This window comes from Bison bison, unplaced genomic scaffold (assembly GCF_000754665.1).
Source record: "Bison bison bison isolate TAMUID 2011002044 unplaced genomic scaffold, Bison_UMD1.0 scf7180017864490, whole genome shotgun sequence".
Classification (NCBI taxonomy): domain Eukaryota; kingdom Metazoa; phylum Chordata; class Mammalia; order Artiodactyla; family Bovidae; genus Bison; species Bison bison.
Window position 1 is genome coordinate 10,330,233 of NW_011495049.1, and position 21,865 is coordinate 10,352,097.

At 36.8% G+C, this 21,865-nt stretch overlaps 1 protein-coding gene across 2 annotated transcripts in view; it reads right to left on the reverse strand.

Moving 5' to 3' along the window:
* Positions 1-21,865, reverse strand: part of EDIL3 (EGF-like repeats and discoidin I-like domains 3) — a 486,664-nt gene that overhangs the window by 464,229 nt on the left and 570 nt on the right. The window lies entirely within an intron of this gene.

The window sequence follows — 21,865 nt, forward strand, 5'->3', positions numbered from 1 at the left end:
GAGTGAACTCCGGGAGTTGGTGTTGGACAGGGAGGCCTGGCGTGCTGCGATTCATGGGGTTACAAAGAGTCGGACACGACTGAGCAACTGAACTGAACTGAACTGAACTGAACTCTAATTATTTGATGCATCTTCCTTTCTCATTAGACCCTAAGTGGGGCAGCTTTCTCTAATCATATGTAAAGCATAAGGTCACAGAAAAGTGTTGCTGATAATTATAAATATCTATAATAATGTGATGTGAGCAAACTCTAAAAGAGCATAAAGTTCCCTTTTGAAATTGCTTTCATGTATTGTACTATAATATACTAAAGTACCTAAATGGTAGTTTGGGGGTAAATTAAGGTTATATACATTTTCTAGAAGTAAAACATCTCTCGATATCAAACCTAGTAAACTAGTTAAAGCTGAGTTTGGGGACCAAAGTGAATCATTGCATGAAAAAAAGATGGTTCTCATTTTATCCTATGGCTTTAAAGGCAATTTCAAAAGGAGTTTAAGACACTATTTGAATAACTATGGCATCATTTGGAAAAAAGCAATAAACATCTCGGGGTGATTACCTTGAAGGAGAACACTCATCTAGGTATGAGAATTTGGGTTTATAAAGAACTGCCATTTTAAGGTTTCTGCTGCTGTGCCCCAGACAAGTTAGCATTTTGCATTTTTTAGCTTGTGGTTTCAGTCCAAGATGACTCAAATATGAAGAATGAAATTTTTATCAACCATTTGATTAAGACATTACCAGGCATGTCTGCCTTTATATCATTATCATAAAATGTGCAAGGAGGCTATACTCAACACAGTAAGAATTTGGATTAATGTCCTCTCCCATGCCCAACTTTTACCCAGAATTTGATCACATAAGAATTTAAATAGATACATGATATGACACACTGCTAATCATTAAACTTAAAAGATGGAGAAGGAAATTGCAACCCACTCTAGTATTCTTGATTGGAAAATCTCATGGACAGAGGAGCCTGGCGGGCAACAGTCCATGGGGTCGCAAAGAGCCAGACCCAAGAGCAACTGAACAACAATGGCCCTCAGGTAAATGGCTCAGGCATATTATGGCTGCAGTTTTAAACATGTTCATAATCCCCTAAGAACTTGGAAAACTGAAAAATAAAATTTCCAACTGCTAGTTATATTATAAAATCCCAATAGACAGAAAAGGGGCTTCCCTGGTGGCTCAGATAGTAAAGAATCTGCCTGCAAGGCAGGAGACCCTGGTTCAATATCTAGGTCAGGAAGATCTCCTGGAGAAGGGAATGGCTACCCACTCTAGTATTCTTACCTGCAGAATTCCATGGACAGAGGAGCCTGGTAGGCTACAGTCCATGAGGTCACAAAGAGTCAGACACAATTGAGAGACTAAAACTTATACTTTCCACAGAGAGAAAAGATTGACTTTCCAGGACAGCAACAGTTGATATGGACATAATGGAATGTATACTCATCCAAAGAAAGACTGTCAGAGTGTGTTGGTAGATGAGCAGGACTGGGGGAAAGAGGTTATTCAGCAGTTAGAGCATCCAAACCCGAGACAGAGAGGCCTACCTTGGCTAACTGTGGCATCGTCCATCCAAGCACTGAGCAGGAGAATGCAACAAAGACCGTGGAACAGGCGTGTCTCTGCTGCGGTCGGATGATCTTAGACTCAGACTGTTAAACATTCAAGTTGTTCAACTAACTCTTCTTTTCTAAATCCCCAATAAATAAGCAGTAAATGGCAAGAAGTCTTCTGTATCGTTTTGTATCCTCAGTGATAATTACGATTATGGAATTAAAAATTTATATTCTGATATAATGGTTTTAAAAATTATATTTCCTATATATATAGAGGAAATGAATCTATCCTGAGTGCAGTGACCAGACCATGTTTCTAGGACTGAAACACCATTGTTACTACTATCTAAGCCTGAACGAACACCGAGTCAAAGCAGCTCAAGACCTGGGTGAGTTGAAGATTCACATGTCACATAAGAGGCAAAATGATATAAACTGAATTGAAAAGTAAGGGAAGGCAAGATGAGGGTTAACAGAGGGAAAAGGCGAGATTTTATAAGGTCAAAGAACAGGTGTTACAGGTGCAACTGAGTAATTCAGACTCTAATTGCTTTCGAACAGTTTGGACCCTACAGAAATGTGTGAGAAACTATAGGAACAACTATTTGTACAACCTTCTCTGAATTCAATTATTTCAGCAGGAATCCTGCTAATTTACTTACAGACCGAAGTTTGATAAATTAAAGCCAAGGTGTTTGAAGCCTGGGAATAAATTCACGGCCCTCAAAAGCATCTCCTAATGTGAAGTGAGTAGATAAATGGAATGCCCTTTATCAGTCATTTCCTATTAAATTAGTAAAGAAGGAATAAGTAATGCCATCACTTGTGTAGGCTATAACCTCCAGAATCGTAATTACCTAAATGAGAGCCTCAGTAAACACTGAAAGGAAAAAAGACCTTAGCAAATTTCAAAGCAGGGCTTGGTAAAGATCTGAGGAATTTTATCACAGATCCACACAGCAAAAGGTAGTCTTTTAAAACAATTTTATTTCACTGTACTCATATATGGTATATCTAAATCATGGGAGGAGACTGGATATAAATCTGCTTCTAATAATGGCCTCTCAAGCAAAAAGAATGCAATCCCTTTTCCAATAACTCAGTCTAGCATTTAATTATCATATGAAGCGACAAAAAAATTTACTTGAGGAGTGGCTTACAGTTACATAGCAAGATTGTTCTAGGAATGTTTTTTCATAAAATATTTTCAAATGTGCGGGAAAAGTGACAACGGTGAGGGCTCAAAATCATGTATCTCGCCTTTCAGCATAGCTTTGGTCCGCTTTCCTAAGTCAGTTCTGCAAAACAAGCGGGGATAGAAAAGACAGACAACTGATGGGTTTTGCTTAACTTGTTTCAAAGAAAATCACATTAGTTTGGACTTGGTTCAAGAGATTCAGTCAAAGCAAAAGCTTTCTGGTGATAACACCCTTCTGGGACAAGGTCATCAACACACACACACACAATCTTAAAGCTTCTAAAGCAGGATGAAGCCTCTGCCCAACAGCTTCCTGCCTTGGGAACCTGACTATTCTGTATAAAGCTATAAATAACTAAACTACCATTATCTTTATAAATAGAAGAAGCACTTACTTAACCAAGGTGGCTAAAGTGCAATCTTTATTTCTAGGAGAATAAAATTATCACAGGTACTCTCACCTTCTCTGATGTCATCAACTATTCAGTGTTTTAAAGGTTTTGTTTTTGAGCTTTAAACTGGTGTAATGCTATGAATCTCAGTTTATTTTTCTGGAAACTTACATATTTATATACTTTAGTTTTAAAAAAGACTTCATTATTGGGAAGGCTGGTTTTCCTCCTAACAGCATAGTCATGTTATACAAGTATTAATAAAATGGTTTTCAATTTGTCTATACAGTATATTCTATGTGTAAAGTGCTTTTGTAAGTACTGTGAGGCTTACTATGGTGCTGAATGAGTTCCACTTTTAATACTTAATTTCCATTTTAAAACAAAGTAAGCATGAGTCATCAATGTAAAAATGGTTTCTATTTTATAAAACCTTACAAAAGTAAAAGGAATGAGTCCTTTTGTTAAATATGGATCCACACAGATATATGAATGAACAAATAAAACATTTTAATTGGTTGGAAGATATAATATTGTTAATATGTCCCTTCTTGTCAAGGCAATCTACAAATTTAATGCAATTTTAATCAAAATCCTAGCAAGCTTTTTTGAAGAAATTGACAATCCTAAAATTTAGATAAAGTACAAAAGATAGAGAATAAAGTAAATTTAGAAGAATTACATAAATTCAAGCCTTACTATATGGCTAAAGTAATCCAGGCACCCTGGTAGTGGTGTAAAGATAAGAGATTAAAGACACAGAATAGACACAACTATGCAGCAAGTCAATTCAAAGGAGAAAGCAGTCTTTCCAACAAATGAAGATAAAATAATTGATCTCTCTATGGAAAACAAACCTCAATCTATACCTCACGATACATACAAAAATTAAGAAGGATAATAACCCTGAATATAAAAATCAGAAATATGGGATTTCTAGAGGGAAAGAATAAACAATATATTTGTGACACTTGACCAGGCAAAGACCTTTTAGAACATTAGAAACACTCTAAAATAAAAATGTTGATAAAATGCACTTCATCAAAATCAGTAAGTTCTACATCAAAACACACTAGTAAGAAATGACTATGAAGTCACAGGCTAAGAAAACACATTTGCTATATATATCTTGCAAAGTAATCATATCCAGGATATATACAGAACTTCTACAGGTCAACTTTAAAATTCCCAGACAACAACAAAAAGTAGTATTTGCAAAATATTGAACAATTTGCCAAAGATATATGAATATCAAGAAACTCCTATGTCCTCAAATCCTAAGGCATTAAGAAGTACACATTTAAAATATAGTGAGGTACTATTTCTTATCAACTGGAATAGCTACAATCAAAAGAATAATACAGTTGACCCTTGAACAGCAGGAATTTAAACTGTGAGGGTCACTTTTAGGTGGAGAGTTAATGACCCTAAACCTTTCATTGTTCGTCAACTGTAGAACAAATTTTGGTGAGGACATGGGAATAATTGGACCCTTCACACATATGGGAGAGTAAAATGATACAAGTATTTTAGAGATCTGTCAAGTAGGTTTTCATCAAGTTAACACATATCAGCCTATGACTTAACAATTCTATTCCTAGAGAATATCTAGGAATAGATATTCTATTCCTAGAGAATATCTTAACAATTCTAGACTTAACAATTCTATTCCTGGAGAATATCTAGGAATAGATATTCCTAGAGAATATCCTAGAGAACATCCAAGAGAAATGAAATCCATGTCTATAAAAAAAGTGTATAATATTTTCAGATTACCTTATGCATAATAGCTAAAAACAGGAAACAACTCAATTGTCCAACAACTAGAAAACAAATTGTGCTATAAATGTATGAATTATTATTCAAGAAAAAGAAGGACTTCCTCTCTCTCTCTCAGTCACTCTCTCTTCTGCTCCTAACAATGGTTTGAAGTCTAAAACCAGACAAAGTTAATCTATGGTGACAGAAATAAAATACAGATGTTGGAGAGAGGCAGGTAAGGATGGAATTTGGTTGGACATATAGCATGGGAGAATTTTCTAGGATTATGAAAACAGTCTATATCATGTTTTAGTTAGTGATTAAATGGGCACATACAATTTTGAAAATTCACTGAACTAGATATTTCAGGTTATTATGCTTTTTTGCATATCAAAATGCCTCTAAAATTTATAGTACCTTTCTGGTGGCTCATGGTAAAGAATCTGCCTGCAATGCAAGAGACCTGGGTTAGATCCCTGGGTCAGGAAGATCCCTGGTGAAGGAAATGGCAACCCACTCCAGTATTCTTGCCTGGAGAATCCCATGGACAGAACAGCTTGGTGGGCTACAGTCCATGGGGTCGCAAGAATTAGATACGAATGAGCAACGAACACTTAAACACTGTTACTGCAAATATATCAGCAATTTTCATAAACCCAAAGAACCAACATTGACCATCCCAACATAATAAGTCTAATAACCTAAACTAGAAGTCACAAATACTCTGGTTATACAAGAGTTTTCTGTATGCTGCTCCATAGCAGTCTGAGTAACAACACCGTCCAATAACATCCTATGTAGATACATAACAAAATGAACTTAATGTAGGATATGTATAAGCCAACTTCCCAAATGAGCATAATGCCAAAAGAATTAAGTATTAACTATAAACATGTATTAGTAGGTTTCCTGGAGTGCCTTCCATTTAATTTCTGGATTATCAGCTTTAAAAGCATATATCAATAATACCTTGTTGCTTTACTACATACCATGATTATTACTCCAACAAAAGAAACAACAGTGTTTAAATTCCTGGAGAGAAACCAAATTATTCAATTCATTTTACTTTAATTTCCTTTTGTATGAATCAGGGAACCAGCAAACCATGTGAATAAGCTCTAAATTGTTAAACTGTATCTTCCTCAGAGTCAGTATTTTCCTATGACTTCTGGAAAAAAACAAAGGGTTGATTCAAGCTACACCTAATAAATGTTATGGAGTGATGGTTTATATTCCTCATATTGCCAAATGACACAAATATTAAGTTCTCTATAAAGCAGCTACATATTAAAATGCATACTTTCAGACTGATATACCAACATAAATGAGTCCAAGAAGTCATCGTTAAACTTTGCATGCTCCAGCTGCCTGGGCTAATCTTTGCTCCTAATAATTGCTTTCAAAAACAATTGATCCTGGAAGAGTTCATGCCTCTTCCTATCCCAAAGTCAATTGACTGAATTTATAACACAGTCCCAATTAAAGTTATATCAGCAATCTGAAAACTCCAACCCTAGATTGGTAAACTATTCAGCTGCTGTAATAACATTTAATATTTCAAAATAATCTTGAATTATGAAGAACATAAAACTAAATAATCTGTTTAAAATAATGAAGAATTGTTACTTCAAACTGATCTATACCACTTGCCAAAGCATATACAGAAATTATTTCTAGTAACAATTTTGCTTATTTTTGTTTTCCTATTTGTAAAGTTGAATTCTGAATATACGTATTTTTTATTTTTTTATTTTTATTTTTTTTTAACATAAGACCTTTGTTTATGAAAAGGTGTACAGAAAATGTCCTGGTTTTGATAAAGGTAAAATTGATGGAATGTTGAGCTGACTCTATCTTTTACTTTGAGAAATGTGTAACTCAGAGTATAAAAGTTCCTTTTGAAAATAAAGCTGCGGATCCCACTTCACCAGAGCTCTGGTCTCTGTGTCTTTCTTTGTTTTTTTTTTTTTCTCTCTCTCTCTCCCTTTTTTTTCAGGCAGACTCCATGGAGCACAAAGGCCCTCTGAGTTCACTTTTTTGCCTGGGCTTCTAAGACCCGATCGGGAAGGCGCTCTGTGTCTTCACCCCACTGAGAATGCACCTGAGGCCTCCGTGAACAGAGCAATTCCGTATCAGGGGCTTTATTGGCTTTCTGTGTAAACCAAGGAATATATATGAATATATTTTATTTTTTAAGTAATCATCATGTGAACTCTACAATGAACTAAATAAGTCATTCATTAGGGATTTTATTCTTCTAACTTATTTAATACTTTCCTTTATAATAAAGGATTAAACATTTACATACATATAATAAACATTTACACTTACTAGGGGAAAAATTCCAATAATGTGACTGTACTTTGGTATCAAAATCTAAGTTAATTCTTGTATTGAAAAGTATAATCAAGAAACTGCTAATTCAAAAATAAGCTGAGGTTTATGATCCATATATAATTTTTAAAATGAGCTTTTTAAAAAGCAAAATAAAGCATATTTCTTTAAAAAAACAATTTAATAACACTAGCTAAAATATTTTAAATAGTGTTACTGCTACTATTCTTAAGGAAATTTTTATTAAGCTATTTTTGTGGACTGGCATTAGGACTGAAAGAAGTTGAAGTTTTAGGTAGCAAAACACAGCAGAAGAAAAGATGACCCTGATTCCTTTGGAGGTGGCAATTTTGTCAGGAGGGTGACAGAATTACATAACTTTTTAATTCTCTGCATTTGCATGAACAAAACATAATTTTTGCAAACATTTTAATGCTATATATGTGAATAAATTAGAAAATATTGTACTCAAAAAACAGGTCAGACAGCCTAGTATATGAGTTATGTCAAAACTTCAAGAAACAGAAAATTCCTATAGAACATTTAAAGTGCTCCACAAGACAGAAACTTCTCTTAATTCTGCATATCTACTAGTGCCCCAAAACCAAGCTTGGTAAATACAGTTCAAAATATAACTTATAAAGATAGATGTAAACATCCCAACTAAACTATTACCAGACTATATTCAGATATCTCTAAATAATTATACACAGTAGCACAAACATACTACAAAGCTACAATAACTAAAACCATGTGTCACTGTCACATTAATGTAGCAACCCAGTAAATATGTCTCTGAGCTGATGCAAATATATACTATCATTTAGCATAATACATGCTTCATTTTCCAACAGCTGTTTTAAGTCATGTTGGGACACACAGATAACCACTGGTGGGGAAAACAAATGGCAATTCTTACACATTCATATATGATAACAAAAGCAGAATTCATAAAGGAAAATAAAATGTATTTTACAAAATAAACTTGCTTTAACTGCTGCATAATAAACGTAACAAATATAAAGAAATGAAACCTGAGACAATATACTTGCAACATATAAGTCACTTCCTTAATATCTTTGAAGTCAAGCTTGACATAAATACCCTACATAAAAATGAAATTCACTGTTGAAATACCTACCTCGTCCTTTTAACCTCCAAGACAATTTCCTTAGTTGATTCTCTGTTTCTCTCCATTAGAACGTAAGCTCTAGTGGATAGGAATTTTTGTTCACTGTCTGTAATTCCAACACCCAGAACAGTTCTCGGTGTCCACCTCTACTCAATAAAGTTATTGAATAAATTATAAAACTAGTAGATTGATATTTATTGAAACAAGTCCCTAAATATATACTGAAGTGTCACCATTAAAACTTTTCTTCAATGAGCATATACTTTAAAGTTCAAAAATAATTAAAACTTCAAAACAAAGGAGTTAACTACCCTTCAAAAAACAAACAAAGCCAAAGTTTCTTTCTTATCACATAAAAAGGAGCAAAGCAATATATTTTATAAATTTTATTCTACATAATCCTTTGCCATTATATCTTTTATAGACATATATGCCATTTTCAGAGCTTTGAGACTGCGAGTGGAAATCACACAATTACTGGGGTCACAAACATACAAACTGTTTCAGAACCACTGAGGCATTTAAGAGAGGCAGCAGTATAGTTGCCCAAAGATGAATAAAGAGCAGTTTGCAGTGACATAAATATTGTCATGGCACAAGCAACTCTAAACAGAGCTATTTCAGAGGCTCTGGGCTCCTGGACAGACACAGCACCCAGGCTGTCTTTTCCTCTCTGCCAAGTACATCTGGGTTCACAGGTGTCGCTGTGTGGTGGGATGAGGAAAAGGATAGGCTTGGAGGAAAGTCATTGCTGGTAGAACTCATGGGAGTGATCGCCAGGATACTGGGCAATTAGCAGATTAAAGAGCTACCTGCAGCTCCTTCCCCTGACAAGGAAAACCACCAAGTACTTTGCCTTGTTGCACATACTTTTCTCGTCAACTTTTGATAATAAAATGACAGTCTGAAGCTTACTATCTTCCATATTCAATGACTACGTTATTGCAATTTGATAATTTAAGGTAAAACCCAAATCTTGATTTTAAAGTGTTTATAAGTTAGACAGCTGTGGAAACAAGTAGGTAATTTACTTAGTCAGCTCTCAGTGTTTGCCACTACTTGTGTATTTATTGCTTTCTAAGAGTGTATCACTCGTGTCATAAATCACACGTCACTGCATCAGTGTGTCAAGTAGATAAGAATTTATTAAATGAGTTAATGGGTCTATCAAAGGAACACTTTTTTTTAACCCAGAGAAAGATTTATACATGAGCAGCATTATCTATCTCCATATTTTTCACTCATCCATGTACGCCATTCAGGCAACAAATATTGAGTACCTACTCTATACAAGGCATCATGTTTGCAGGTAGATATACACATTAATAGCTTTCCTGGTGGTTCAGATGGTAAAGAGTCTGCCTGTAGCATGGGAGACCAGGATTCGATTCCTGGGTCGGGACAATCCCCTGGAGAAGGAAATGGCAAACCACTCCAGTATTCTTGCCTGGAAAATCCCATGGATGGAGGGACCTGGAAGTCTACAGCCCAAGGGGTCCCAAAGGGTCAGACATGACTGAGAAACTTCACTTTCACTTTTCATACACATTAATATTCTTCCACCCTGATAGAGCTTGCAAGAATACATTACAAACAAGAGAGAAAAACAAATAAGCGAACAAGCAAGTGATTATATGATTTTTGAAAAATGCTGTAATTTCAAAAAAGATCAGATAATAGAAACTGACAGGAATATAGTGTGTGTGTGTGTGTGTGTGTGTGTGTGCTGAAGCCTCAGTTACTTGGAGAAAACTATCAGAAAGATTCTCTGAGGTTGTGCAGTTTAAGCTGAGGAATGATCTGGGAACAGAAAATGGCAGCATATCAGAGGACATAGCTAGAAATAAATAAAGCAATAGGAAAAATACAGGAATAGAGACAGATGATGGTTTCAAGAAGATAATGATTAATTTACAGACCCAAAAATAAATAAATATGCAAAAAAAGCTAAGGATGGGAATTTGTACATTGCATTATTATTTAGCTGATATGTACATGATATTAAAACAGCAATAAATAGCAGAATAATATAATTTGCAGGGAAGAAATCAGATTATTCTGAGATTCTGTGGGCAGAGAATGCATCATATAGTAGTAATGATCATTATACTGAATACAGAATGAAGAAAAATATAAAGCAAAACTCCAGTGAAGGCTAACACAAAACAAAATTATGAAATAAAAAAGGCATAGATAGAAAAACTTAACCAGCAAAACAATCGTATTTGCACAATTAAAAAGTACAGACTAATGTGGGTGGCATTATTTTAGGAAGCACATCCCTAGAATTCTCTTTTGAGACTTTGGCAAGCCTGTTGCATAAATATGTAGGCTACTTGGACAGATTCCAAATGAAACAACTAAAATGATGAAAGGAATGGCTTACAAGGACAGATTAAAGGAAAAATATGTACGACTTTAGCATGTCAGAAACTCGAGAAGGAACATCATGGTTGACAAATACCTGAAACATAAATTTGAGAAAAAGGAATTCTTTATGGACAAGGTTGCAAAATTATGAGCATGTTACAAAGAGAAAAAAACTTCCCATAGTAATAATGCTGTTTTCCAGTAAGAACCATTTGAACAAATAATCCGAGATGGGCAAGGATTAAGGCACCATGCACACACAGACATTATACCCTGTAGCCTGAACTCTGCAGACCTCAAAATATGCACAGGCCTGAATAGGACAAAGTAGGTCAGGGCATAACTGCAGACATCTTATGCAGCTGTGCTTTAAATTTAGAAGGGATCCTTCCTTGGATTTAAGGCTTTTCTCTGTAATTTTGCTAAAGTGAGAAGAATCCTGGACTTGGGTCTGCAAAACCTAGTTGTGAGTGCTTATCACTCCGAATAGAATTATTCTGTCTATATCTTTATCTGTCAATGGGGATAATAATAATCCCCTGAATTTTTGTGAGGCTTAAAGGAGCTGTTGCATATGAAAGCATATTCAATGTGCTTAAAAGCATAGCTCTTAGTGAACATATCGATTATTTTAATGAGCTCAATGTGTCAAAAAGCGTAGGATGAAGACTGTCAAAGAGCATGATGCCTCAGCTCAGTTCATTTCAGTCGCTCAGTCGTGTCCGACTCTTTGTGACCCCATGAATCGCAGCACTCCAGGCCTCCCTGTCCATCACCAACTCCCCGAGTTCAATCAAACTCATGTGCATCGAGTCGGTGATGCCATCCAGCCATCATCCTCTGTCATCCCCTTCTCCTCCTGCCCCCAATCCCTCCCAGCATCAGGGCCTTTTCCAATGAGTCAACTCTTCGCATGAGGTGGCCAAAGTATTGGAGTTTCAGCCTCAGCATCAGTCCTTCCAATGAACACCCAGGATTGGTCTCCTTTAGGATGGACTGGTTGTATCTCCTTGAAGTCCAAGGGACTCTCAAGAGTCTTCTCCAACACCACAGTTCAAAAGCATCAATTCTTCGGCACTCAGCTTTCTTCACAGTCCAACTCTCACATCTATACATGACCACTGGAAAAACCATAGCCTTGACTGCTGCTGCTGCTAAGTCACTTCAGTCATGTCGACTCTGTGCGACCCCATAGACAGTAGCCCACCAGGCTCCCCTGTCCCTGGGATTCTCCAAGAAAGAACACTGGGGTGGGTTGTCATTTCCTTCTCCAATTCATGAAAGTGAAAAGTGAAAGTGAAGTCCCTCAGTCGTGTCCAACTCTTAGCGACTCCATGGACTGCAGCCTACCAGGCTCCTCCGTCCATGGGATTTTCTAGGCAAGAGTACTGGAGTGGGGTGCCATTGCCTTCTCTGATAGCCTTGACTAGGACTAGGCTATTACATCTGCCCCCCTGCTCAAGAGGAAATCATCTCTCCTCTGAGTCATTATTTACTCTGCAGCCCTCTTACATGGTTACCATTCTCTCTCCCGTGGCTTCTAGACATGAGATGTGGCCTGGGTCCCTCAATACAACTCATGGCTCCTCAGTGCAACTTCCTAAACATTCTCCCATTCCCCTCAAACAACAGCAATAAAAAACCTATCCAGTTTCAGTTTCATGCCAAAGACCTCTATTCTCCAATATTACCCCCCATTATAGTTATCTCTTGATATCTGTACCACATTCTCTCAATCCTTAAAGGTTTGTGTCCCTAGTTCACTCTCCTTGCCTCCAAAATATTTCTCCTGGTATAATTTTTTTTGGAATGTTGGTACCTACATACATGATTTTTCCAAATGCTTTGATTATTTTCCTTCAGAAATCTTATCCTTTTACTCTCCTTCAATCATAACTCCTATGGTCATACTTTCAAATTTATACTAATAATTATCAATAATTAATTACAGTAGAATTACTACAATCACCTGATCATTTTATTCCTCATATTATCACTTTCTATGTTTCTTACTCATTCCCCTTTGGACCCACAGCTTAGCCTTTCAAATTTGCCAGGATTTCCAGTGGATCCTATCACTTCTTGACAGAACTCCAGTTTTCTCGTGGCCAGAGAGGGGAAAGGGACTTTGGAAATTACCATAGCCTGAGATTTCATGAAGCAAAAACAATGAAAGTATTTGGGCTGAAAAATTCCCAAATGGTTGAGTATTTCTTGAAATGGATAACCACAAAGAATAGGCTGAAAAAGGAGAGAGGTAAGAAGGACTGAAAATTAGAGCAATGATCAGAGTGAGTTCAGTGGGAATGAAGGACAAGGAGAGGTAAAAAGAGAGAAAATTCTAGTAAAAAATGGAATGTCTGAGAAATTTCAAGTTCTGTTAAATGAGCAAATCACATGATGACAAAGTCTAATGAACAGCATTGCCAGCAGGTACCTAAAAATGGAGATGGGAATATTTAGTGTTGGGAACTTCCAGGAAGTTTAACAACAGAATGTTAAAAGAGTCACAAGCTTATAGGGGCCAAATGATAAAGAAGAAGCCTTTGAGGAAGTTCAGGATGTTGTCACAGTTAGTAATTGGATCCAAAGAGAAAAGGAAATGTTATATACTGATGGAAAGGAAGTGCTAATATTGTACTGAGAGGCAGTAAGAATATTTTCTTAAAAACCAAGTAGTACATCAACTCCTTCTCATCTTGTGAGTTTAAGAACTGAAGAAAAAACAAAAAATAAAAACCACCAACTATAACTACCTCCAGCAAAATGGGATAGCAGAAAACAGTAAAAAAAAAAAAAAAAATTAAGTTGGAATCAGAACACACAGAATCAAGTTCAAACTTTATTATTGGCTGCTTGAATTACAAGACATGTTGAATGTGATGTGACTTTCTTGAACTTCATGTTCCTTATCCATTAAATAACATTAAGAATGTTCTGCTTATGTCCCCTAAAATAGATACAGGAAATGCTTATGAAATTTAAACTATTGTTTTATTATTATTATTTTAGGGGAATAAATATAATAATAAATCATGAATGGTCTATTTCAACTATAAAATACTGTACATATGTACAGAAGAAGATAAAGTAAATACAATTCCAGTTTTAAAAAATAAATCATATTTTGGTTAAATAACTCGAAATCATAAAATATAATTTTCTAGCTGATATGGTTTGAGCACCATTTGGTGCTTTTGTTTGGCTACAATTTCTAAATGGGATTACACAGAAATAAAATTAAATGAGAATGGGATGTAAAGCAAATAAAATACCTTCATTAAACTGCATAAATGAAAACCTAATTAACCTCTAAAATCTCTATGTCCTACATTATGTATCTGTTAACCTTTAAAATCATTTTGTCCTACACGACATATCTGAAAATTATAGGGAAAGCATGCTCTCACCATATCAAATTGAGTAACAATGGAGAAATGGAATCCTAGAAAACCAAGTAAATTATAAAAGTCAAGTTGAAGTAAAATTGAGTGGCAAGATTTTGAAGAAAATGCATTTTGAATCACTTCTCAACTTCTCTTTAATTCCTGTCTTCCCTATTCATACGAGTGATGAATTTTTCTGAAAGACATATTAACTCCTTCTGACCAAGTATACGCCAACCTTTATTTCTGAAGATGAAGAGATGTACTTTTGTTTTACCGAATTAAATTTGAAAATTTAAAAAGTATTGTCCTAAGAAAGTAAATATAATTTGTCCCTTCCAAAATATCCACCAGTTAAACAGAAACTGGACATGATGTGTGTGTTCTACAAATAAGAAAATCCCTTAACACACCATTTCCATGACATAGAGGATGTGTGACTTATTGAAATACAGCAGAGCCCAGTATTTAAGAAAGCAGGCTCTAGATTTAAACTGGTTCTATTTCTAGAGATACTTAGTAGATTGTTTATTTGGGAGATTATTTAACCTCTCTGTATCTCTGTTTTCTCATTCATATGTAAATAATAATACGAGTCACTTCATAGAATCCTTGTGAGAATCAAAGATGGTACTTAGAACATGGGAGCACATAACAAGTATTAAATAAATGTTAGATTTACTAACTATACTAAATAAAAATATCAAATGTCCCTTGTTAATTTATCTAGCAAGATGCTTAGACATGAAAGAAAAAAAGATGAATAAACAAATAGGAAAGACAGTGTGGATAATATTAGATTTCAATTAATATTTGAAGCCAAACATGTGAGAAGAAAGGGGTATTAGAGATGTGAGCACAGATAAGATTGGTGCCTATAAATGGGAGACTGCTCTACATTACTGGGAGGGGTTCTGCAAAATATTTCCAATAAAAATATTCTTCAATGTTCCCACTTGACTGTTTCAGTCTTCTCTGCTCAAGAGTCATGAGCCTATTTGACTTGGGCGGTGTTCACATGATCTCCAGTGGCAGTAAGATATAAATGGTCATCCTAACCTCAGTACAAGAAGAGGATTATTGTGCATTCCCAAAATACATGCCTTTATCAAATACCAAGCATAAACCTAAAAGAATGCATGGTGTCCTGACCCACCTAGAGACTACTTTCAATCATAAACAAAATCATTTAACAAGAGATTAAAACTTTGGCCTTTCCATCTATGGAATGTTACACTATAGAAAATTATTTTTAAAGAGACTGATCAGTTTGATACAGACCTGTTTTAGAAAATGGAAAGAGTAAGGCTTAGCTCTAGAGTCAATTTTCTTTCTCCATAGTAACAATCACATACAAAAGTGCTTTAGTACTTAAAAAGCCTTCACTTAAATTCTTGAACTTAAATCCTCCATTCTACTTCATGCACTATTAAATCTTCTGTGGAACAAATCCTACATGGCTACTATCATCATCATAATGCATATGGTAAAACAGATAGCAGTATATTTTCTTCTAAAATATAACCAAATAATTGCCTGACATCTTATCTGCATTCTGATATCTACTTCTTTTCCACAAAATTGAGTCCTGTATTTGATAATTTGTACCTTCATTCATTACTTTAGGAGAAATGCAATCAAAATATATATATAAGAACATAATCTCTGAAATGACGGGAAAACAAAGTTTCAAACCAGCATATTCTTCAGATATGTCTCTTTTACCTTTAAACAGGTTTTCAAGCTTAAACATTTTGGACAAAATCTCTTCAATAATACACACATCTCAGTGCCTCTGTACCCTCCAAATGTTGAACATATGGGTAGTGAGTCTTTCCCTAGTATACAAGATCAGTAGCTGCTTTAACTAGGGCTATATTCTCTGCCAGGGTAGACTTAGCCCCTCCCCCAAATAAAGGTTCCTAGTTTCTTACACTGTAAGGAAGCCTTGCTTTTACATATACTTTGTTCAATCTCCTCTTTGTCTAGTAGCTGTCATGTTTTATTGCTCTGATTAAGCCTGACTTATTACCTCATATGTCTTTAATTTTGGGGATTCAGTTTATAATGAGCCTGGGAACCAAGAGAATAGACTCTTCTATATGATTTAAGGCAGAGATGCAATTATCTGTTTTAAGTGGTTAGGAGTTTTTGATGTTTTCTCCTAGGTTCTCAGCTCTGTGCTACAAGTAAAGCAAGAGACTTCTCTACAAGTTGGGTGGATATAAACTATTAACCAGTTGACAGTTTTAAGCAGGACACTCAGATTAAATCAAGGTATAAAATCCTGCTGCTGCTACTACTGCTGCTAAGTCGCTCCAGTCGTGTCCGATTCTGTGCGACCCCATAGATGGCAGCCCACCAGGCTCCCCCGTCCCTGGGATTCTCCAGGCAAGAACACTGGAGTGGGTTCCCATTTCCTTCTCCAATGCATGAAAGTGAAAAGTGAAAGTGAAGTCGTTCAGTCATGTCCAACTTTTAGCAACCCCATGGACTGTAGACCACCAGGCTCCTCCATCCATGGGATTTTCCAGGTAAGAGTACTGGAGTGGGGTGCCATTACCTTCTCCGTAAAATCCTGAGTTGCTCCATAATTCAGATCCTAATTTATTTCCATTTATGTTTTAAACCTCAGGAGTTAGTAGTAGCAGCTTTACATTATCATATTTTTTTTTGTTCCTCACAAGAAAGCAAACTGCAAATGCCACAATGTGTTATAGATTTGCAACATTTCAATAATGATGACAAGTTTGTATAGTGGATGCTGTGCCCTAGTGCTAACCAGCAAAGAAATGTTGGGAAAGGGGTTATTTGAGGAGGTCTCTGTCACAGAAAGGATATATCACTGGAGACAGACTACTTGGCATGATATCAGTGACTTCATAAAAAAACTGAGAGAATTTGTATAATAGAAATGGTGCAATGGTGAATCTGTTTTAATACTGTTAAATACTGTATTACTGTTTAATACTGTTTTAAGGGTTATATCAGCAGATGCTAGAACTAACCTTTGAGGAAAGGTTATTCACTAAGGACCAATTAGAAATAAACAATGTCAAGTCACTGACAGATACTGAAACACAATAGTCACATATACAAGGATTAATACGTCTGAAACAGGTAATAATAAAACTTTATCATATCATTTATTCTTTTTTGGCCACATGGCTTATTTTGAAACTTGCAAGTTCCAGGAAACATATACTTTAAAACTGTGACAAAAAGAATAAGTGGTAATCTCTTTCGGGACTATAGATCTGCACATATAAATAGTTGAATATCAGATCAGATCAGATCAGTCGCTTAGTCGTGTTCGACTCTTTGCGACCCCATGAATCGCAGCACGCCAGGCCTCCCTGTCCATCACCAACTCCCGGAGTTCACTGAGACTCACGAATATACATCCACATAAATCAGCAGAACAGCGTTTCCATGTATAAAATTTACAGTGGATATAGAAAGTAAGCTTAAAAGTATTCCAAACATTTCAGTAATAATCGCTTTACTAAAAGTGCCTCTTAGCTCTAAGTACATTTCCTTGTAAGTTACTCAGGAAACCCCTGAAAAATAAAGGTTCAATCTTGACATATATTTATTTCTGTGTGGTCGTTAGAACTACTCTGCCTCCAAGTTAAAGTCCTGTGGTACAAGCAATAAGTCCTTATAACTCACTTTCCCTCTCTTTCTCAGGAGAGCAATGAAAACTAATAACATCAGTTTCACAGAAAGTAGAAAATCACTTTATGTGGATTTGCAGATAAGCATTTATTCCTTTACTCCCCTTGACCTGCATCCCTCCTTTAAAAATATCTCCATTGATTATCCTGACACCTGCTGGCAAGGGCACAGTGCATCCCAGTCTACTTTTCCCTTAAACAATTCCCACAAAGCAGAGATTGTTTAGAGGTATTTTCAGTAACAATTAAGTGGCAATTCATTCAGTTTAAGTACTTAATTTCCAGCATTATCATGTAACCATGAGAAAATTTTCAATAATCTATTTCACATAGCCAACTACTTAAGTTTTTATATATAAATACAGGTTTCTTTCATTAACCAAAAGATGGTAATCATTACATGGGCTGTGACTTAAAAAACAAAAACATGCTAGACATCTTCCTTAAAACACAGATAAGAACTGAATAATATAAACAGCTTGGCTTTGGTTTTCTATGATTTTTTTTTAACATAATAAAGTCAGCTTGCAAACTATTTGGGGAATAAAATCAAACTCACATAAAGTCATAGGAGTAAACTGATTAGCTATGAGAGAATCCATACCATTAATTACATAGTTGCAAAATTTGCTGTTTCTCATCTGATTGAATTGAGTTCTGAAGCCCACACTATTTTTGTGGGTTTCTTTATTTGGCAAGGAATATAATGAACTTACTACATCATAAATGATACTCAAAGCTGTTTGCACCTGCACGTATATTCAATAAACAACAAATATCAGAATTAACCTTCTTAGTCTTTAGGAAACTTTCAAGTCAGTCAGGTTTTCACAACTGGATACAAGTGATAACATATATAGGCCATCCCACTATCAAACCCTTCAAAAGATGAAAAGTTTTCAAAATAAATTACCTAATTAAAATTTGTATCTTTAATATCAGAGAAAATAAGAGTTTGGACTACTAATTTAGAATCTAAAAATTGTCAAATTTGTACTTTGTCATGACTTTGAGTAACCAGGCTTTTTTAGTTTAGTCATGTATATTTTAACCCTTTGCATTGCTATCATTTTCTGAGAAGGAAAAGTCATATATCTAGCATTAAAGGCAAGTTTTAGTAAAATGTTTATTAAAAATACCCAACATCCTGAATACACATTTTATATAAACACTGATGATAAGATATTTGAGAAAAATAAGAGAGTTTTAATTCAGAGAAGAGTTTAGAAGTAAAAGACATTTGCCTGGTTTTGAAGATCTTTGTAAGTTCAAGACCACAGAAGGGAGAATAGACCGTTTCAATTTTGTAACCCTTAATTTGTATTTTTATGTGTCTTCCCTAAACTATATAAATTTAAAACAAAATGCATTTCATCTCTCAGAAAATATTTTAAAATAATCAGAAAAAAATTGTTTAAGATAGGGGTGGGGGGTGGGGGGATGTGTTGTGGATCATAACAGAGGTCAAGGCTTTGCACTGATCTTCACTTAGTTATTATGTTTAATTTAGTATTTCAAAATTATTTTTAAATGTTTCACTTAGATCTGAAGTTAGCATTTAAAGTATAAAATTAATGAGCATGTAAATCAGGTAATGAAGACACTAATGTGTAATAATTTTTAAAAGTACACAAATCTGTTATTCCAGCAAAGACAGTTACTAGCAATTATAGAAGCATGGGTGTTTTTTACTTGGAATGAGATTATTCAAGTATTAATTGATCCCCATGTAGAATTAACTAAAAATCACCACTGATTAAAAAAGCAAATGCAAGTGCCAATGATTCATAGTATTTAGGACATGTCTAGACATTTTTAGAAAGTGCTATTTGCTTAAAGACTTCAGACACAAACTGCAAGCACAGGGACAGATTGCATAAGATATCACGTGCTTGCTGCAACTGTATGCATGTATTGGATTTTTTAGAGCAACCCATAACAATGAATAATTTAAGAGTTAATAAAATATTCAATCTGACTGATCCATGGGTTTAATTTTAAAATAAAAATGACTAATAAAAAGAATTACATGTCCTTATTAAATCTTAGTCATTAATGCACATAAATTGCAACCCACACAGGGAACCAATTCATAAAAGGTATACAATAGACAAACTATGTCTGGGGAGGTGGGGTGGGGGCAGCGCAAGGGAAATTCTCATCATTAACACTGGCTTCAATAAGTTTGTTCAAAGTTTAATTGTTGGGAGCTGTCATGCAAGATGCACTCTGCCTTTTTGCAGGGCTAAGGGAGAATAAATTAGAGAGATGCAAGTTTAACAAAAAGAGCTCAGGGAAAGCAGTCCATTTCTTTCCTACAGCCCTCTATCCCTTTCCCCACAGGTTGACTGGAATAAAAAGAGAAATCTACCGAAGAACGTGGAGTATACAGTGCCGAAGCATTGTTTAGGAGCCGGAAAGAGAGCCCAGGCATAACACCGAGGTTGGACTGCCTGGCAGAGTAAGCTCCCTAGGCGCGGGAAGATTTAGGTGCAGAGCTGGGATACTCTCACGATGCCCCAGGTCTCCTGCAACCAGACCTAGGGAGGCAAGCGCGGCCCCCACGCTAGACGCACTTTCTCCTCCTCCACCCACTCAGCCCTCCACCTCCACGCGGGTGCCGGACTGATGGTGGAGGCGATGTTGGCATGGAGTAGGTGCCCGTGTGTGCGTGAGTGTGTGATTTTCGGTTTGGGTGGGAATGCAGGCAGGGAAGGAAGGTGGAGATGGGAGTGCCTGCTGTTTTCCCTTCCATTCCCGCTAAGGGATCAAAGTGCAGGAGGAATCCAGAGGGGAAATGAGAGAAAGGAGAAATCTCGGTAGCGGGAGTACTGCCTTTTTCATATCGATGAGAGACTCCGCAGCACAACTACAGAGCCATTACCATTCCTTAACCTTCAGTGGAGTGGCTGCCTCTGCCGGATAAGTGGAAGGGCACGTTGTAAACGCCAGCGAGGCACACACCTACATACACCTACACGCTGGGGAAAATAGCCACATTCTGGGGGAAGAAGGGAGCAGGGAAGCCCCCCTCCCCCCAGGAAAGGTTCGACCTGGATAGCTACTAGCTGGCATTGAGGGCATCTGGCCAGAAACACCCAGCTTCTTGGGCAAATTGTAGCCCAAGAGTTCACAATTTTCCTGTGAAACAGACGGACGGGCGCACGGATAAATGGTGTAGAATATTCATGCAGTGTCTAATATTAAATGGATCAGAGTCAATGCATGTTTTAATCCAGCTACCTTTTGGAGAGGCACAGCATTTTAAACCCTGTACTGCACTCAGCTCTCCACTGGAAGCAGCCTGCGGTCCGTTTCATTACCCACGGAACACTTAGAGGGGGCCGCCTGCATATGTGGGCGCAGAAGGGACTCAGGTCCACCTCCGAGGACCCACCCAGGGTCCCTGATGATCCCCCTGGCTCTTTCCAGGCAGCTAACTTCAACCCCAAAGCTAGCGGAGATGGAGCCAGAATGACTTGTACTGACAAGACATCCTTCCCAGGGACCTGGAAGCCGGCTACGCAACTCAGCAGGAGAGTCCTCAAAGTCTTGTATTTTATTTTTTTTAACAGACTGGTTTATTTCATGCAAGTCATGAAAACCACCACCAGACCAGCTCTTACAACTTTTCCGCTCTTGGGCGGGGGCGCCAGGGCTGTCTTGCAATGCACGATTCCTTATTACCAAGAGTTAGGCTTATACCAGGAGGAAATGCTGAGCAAAGCTCGGGGCCTTTGGGGTTACAGGAGAGGCGGGTTCCGGGGGTTTTTTCTATTATTGATGCAGCACGTCCAGGATGGAGAAACGGGAGCAAGCCGAACGGACTTGTCAGACCCGTCTCCACCGCACCCATGCCCCAAACTCCCAGCACCAGGTTCGGATTTGCAAACTGCTCAGCGTGGGCCTGGCAGTAAGAGCACCGCACCCTGGAGGCGGACAGCCCGGTGGGTCTCCAGCCTCTTCCCCTTTCAACTACTCAGCGCCCGGGGCGAGCTAGCTTCTCTGGCTCCCCAGCGAAAGCCCCGCCTGGCGCCCGCATC